Source organism: Suricata suricatta, chromosome 12 (genome assembly GCF_006229205.1).
Source record: "Suricata suricatta isolate VVHF042 chromosome 12, meerkat_22Aug2017_6uvM2_HiC, whole genome shotgun sequence".
Lineage (NCBI taxonomy): Eukaryota > Metazoa > Chordata > Mammalia > Carnivora > Herpestidae > Suricata > Suricata suricatta.
Window position 1 is genome coordinate 35,835,194 of NC_043711.1, and position 3,943 is coordinate 35,839,136.

A 3,943-nucleotide genomic window follows, 5' to 3' on the forward strand; every position below is an offset into this window, starting at 1 on the left:
GGGGGGAAGGAGAAAGAGCCATTGCCGGTGGAAAGGTAGAGAGGGAAGAGGAGGGAGAGCGGCACCTGGAGGGGAGACGGCGGAGTGGAGAGGCAGCCCACCTGGACATGTGTTCCCTTTGCTGCCAGTGCGCTTTCTCCAGCCCCAGCTTGGTGAAGATGCCTGCAAGCACCATGACGGCCATCATCCCGCAGATGATGTAAACAATCAGGTTGGTCTTGTCCTTCGTGAGCTCGTGCAGAGGGTCGTCAGCGCGCGGGCGGGGCTTGCAGGCCACAGCGGAGTGTCATAGTTGGTGCAGGTGCTCTGGTTCAGTCGTGGCTTCTCAAATGTGCAGCAGAACCGGAAGCCACAAATCCCGCAGCAGAAGATGAAGTCGCCCGAGCTGCAATTGAACGGCGGGTCCCACTGGCCCACGACATCGAAGTAACCCCGGCAGAAGACCGGGGTGGGCGCCCGGCTCAGGGGCGCGTGGAGACCCCCGCGGCCTCGCCAGCACTACCACACAGTCCAGCTGCCTGTGCCTCGCTCGCTGCTGCGCCCAAAACACGCCGGCGCACAGCTCGGTCAGGAAGCAGCCGAGGAGCAGCCACAGGACTCGGCACATCGTGTCTCCCAGCCCGGGATTGGCCGCTCGGCCTCCACTGGTGGAGCCGAAGCTGCCGAGGTTGCTGCCGGGGGCTGCGAGCCGCCGCGGGTCGCACAAGCAGGGAGCGGCGTGGGGAGGTCGGGGGTCCGCGGCCACTGCGCTCGGCTCAGCCCGTTCGCCTCCAGAGCGCCGGGTGCTGAGGGGCCGGCCCGGGAGGAGCGCACCTGGCCGGGCGCGGGGAGCATGAGCCGGTGCAAGCGCTGGGTGCTCATCCGGCCGGCTACGGGTAGAGGCGGAGGCAGGAGGGCAGGGGAGAGTCGGTCGGTCGGTCTGCGCCTCGCCTTGGCCAGCGGATCCGGACTCCTGGTGCGAGCGCGGGGGCGCGGAAGAGGTGAGGCGGGTAGGCGGGCGGGGAAAAGTTGGGGGGCATGCGGAGCTGAATTAGGCTGGCAGGCGGGGAGGAGTTAGCTTCGGCAAGCCACCTGGGCTGAAGGCACCGCTGGAGTTTCCCGGCCGGTGGAGGACGGCTGCGGGACCTCTGGGAGGCGCGGCTCGGACCTGTTCCACGTGCAGAGGCGGCTCCGCCTCTGGCTTTTTCAGGCGTGCGCGCGCAGGAGTTGCTGCTCGAATCTGCCCTCCAGGGAAGGGGTTGGGGGTGGACCCGGAGCGGTTAGGAACAGACTCAGTGGCTTACATTCCAAGGCAGACTGGGGCACAGTCTGTTCAGGATCGCCCCTCCATGGTGCACGGAGCCACCTGGCCCTTCCCTCTCCCCCGACTGCGCTCTCCAGCCAGGCGCGCACCTGGGATGGTTCTATCCCTGGGACTTGCTGAGGACCAGGGTTGAGCAGGGAAGGCGGGGTGGCAAGCCACTGGCCCTGGGATAATAATCCCCGGAGAGGCCCATGGGACCTCAAGGCGTTCCCTCCGTTCCACAGGAGGGCACACCGCCTCTGCTCACCCAGATCTGATGCAGCGCAAGGCCTGGACACCTCGCCTCAACCTCCTGAGCCCTCCTGCACCTGGAGCCCGCACGCGTGGGTCTCCGGAGATGGCTGGCCCCTGTGCTCACGGAGCCCCCTAGACATCCTCTCCACATGTGGCGTAGCCCCGCCTTGCTTCTTGGCCTCCAGACGCCTGTCGCCAGTCAGCATTTCCAAATCTGCCCTCTCCACTCAGGTGATTCCAGCCATCCTAGACCCTCTCTCATTTCTCCCACGTATTTCCTCAGCTTGAATTTGACTCCAATAGACACCAAAACAGCATTTGCACCAAAGCCGCTACACCGAATTTAGATCTCCACACGCCCTTGTGTTTGGTTTGTTAAATTACATTAACTAAGTATACATTTTGCAGTCGTCTGGGCGATTTGCAGGGAAATGATGTGTCCACCACCCCCACCATCTATTGGGCTTCAGTCAGGGGCTTCTGGGGCATTTTCAAAGCACCAAAAAGTTGGGCCACGTATCAAATGATGTAGTGGGTTTTCTTTAACTGAAAAAGCATGGTGAGGAGGTGGTTATTGGACTCTATTGCAAGTTTTCTCAGAATGACAGGGAGCTTAGCCAGTTGTGCCTTCTCTTGGAAGAATGTCACCTACTATCTTCCATAAGGTTAGCATAGAATGACCTTGTTCCAGCAAAAAGCAAACCTGGTGGACATGTGCCAGAGTCCAGTTCCAGCTGGTCCAGGGTCCCCTGAAGAAGGTGACATTCTTCCAAGAGAAAGACATTTTTCGTGTCAGCGAAAAATGAGTTGAGAGAGAGCCCCGGGTTTCTTTCTTGGTCACCAGCCAAGCATCATCTCTGCCCTGTCAGGTTTTGTGTCTTTATTTATAGATTTAACTGTTAACATGACATCAAAAAGTGGAATTTTTACAAATAATTTTCAGTGATAAGATGCTTTGAAAAGGGTGCAGAAACAGGTTGTACAGAGGCATTTTTGCAGAACTACTCTAATTACAGTGAGGTAACCTACACATCATAGGATAACAGGATATTCTGAGTGAAAAGCAGATAACATACACATTTGTTTGGACAGGTAGTAAATCTTACAACTAAGAAGATAGCAGGATGTTTTCAGTGAGAAGCAGATAGCAAACACATCTGTTTATAACAATAACGCTAAGATTCAGGCATAAACAAGGCTAGGAGGCATTCTGTTCTGGCTCACAGGAGGAAGGATGTATTCACACTGTTTAGTAAATAAACCTTTTGTCAACCTTATTCTTTGATGTTGAAGGTGTAAGCGCCATAGGTGCCCTAGATGTGCTGGCCTTTGCATATGAGTTTAAGTTGTAACTACCCTTACCCATCCTCATAATGGGCACCAATTAGCATAGGTATGCGCAGTAACTTATGCCTGGCTCTTGTTTGTTTCTTATTCCTAAATTAGGCTCTTTTTCTCCGGGCCAGAGTTAGTAATAAATCTTGTGTTCTTTAACCCTTTTCATTATCTATGCCTTAAGTTTGTGAGGCTCATTAGAAGAGCCTTTGGAAAGACATCTGCAGTGCTTTGTTTTTCTTCTTTATAGAGGTGGGAATATGCTTCTTCCTATGAGGTATCTGTGTGGGGAATATTGGTCTGACTTGGAACATTGTGAGGCCTAATCAATAGCAACAGGCTTAATTTCATATGAGCAGTAGTAGCAGAAGGAGATGCCAGTTTCCGCCTCTCATGGCAGGAGCCGTGCACGTCTGCCATTTCCGTACTGTGACCGTGTCATCCAGCAAGGCCGGTGAGGCTCCCAGAAGACAGATCCAGCATATCCAGGAGTATGCCAGCCCTGGGAGACTCATGGAATTACAGCGTGTGTTATGTTCCTGGACAAGGTGTGAGACTATTTAGTCTAAACAGATCCATCGGAACGAGATTCCCAAAATAGGGGAGTGTGGCATGTCTGTCCACCCACACCCGCCACCCCTGTGTGAACCTCTACAAGCACAAGCATAGGTGTGTCAGAACTAATGATAGCTGACATTTATTCAATGCTTACAAAATAGCCACTAAGCTTGTCTTTTCTAAAATCACCTCCTCACAAATGCTCAGAGCAGTGCCTAGCATCTTGTAGACCATGTGGGAATAGTTGCTAAACTATTTTTCAGTGAAGGTTTGGAAGCGGTAAACTCTTGGTCTTCATATGCCTCAGCATGTATTCATTTTGCCCTTGAACTTGAACGATGGTTTAGCTGGATGTGAAATTTGAGGTTCATAGTTGCTTGGCCTCAGCATTGGAAGGTATTACTCTTTGATTCTGTTCTTGCAAAGGGTGCCTGCGTCTGTCTGTCATTCCTTTGTAAATTATTCTTACTATAGTTTCCTCCTTTTCCTGTTCCAGCTCCTCTGAAGCATCCA

The 3,943-nt window shown here is 53.6% G+C and overlaps 1 pseudogene; it reads right to left on the bottom strand.

Moving 5' to 3' along the window:
- LOC115274331 overlaps window positions 1–664 on the bottom strand; it is a 16,169-nt pseudogene extending 15,505 nt beyond the window's left edge.
- Between the last annotated feature and the right edge of the window lie 3,279 nt (window positions 665–3,943).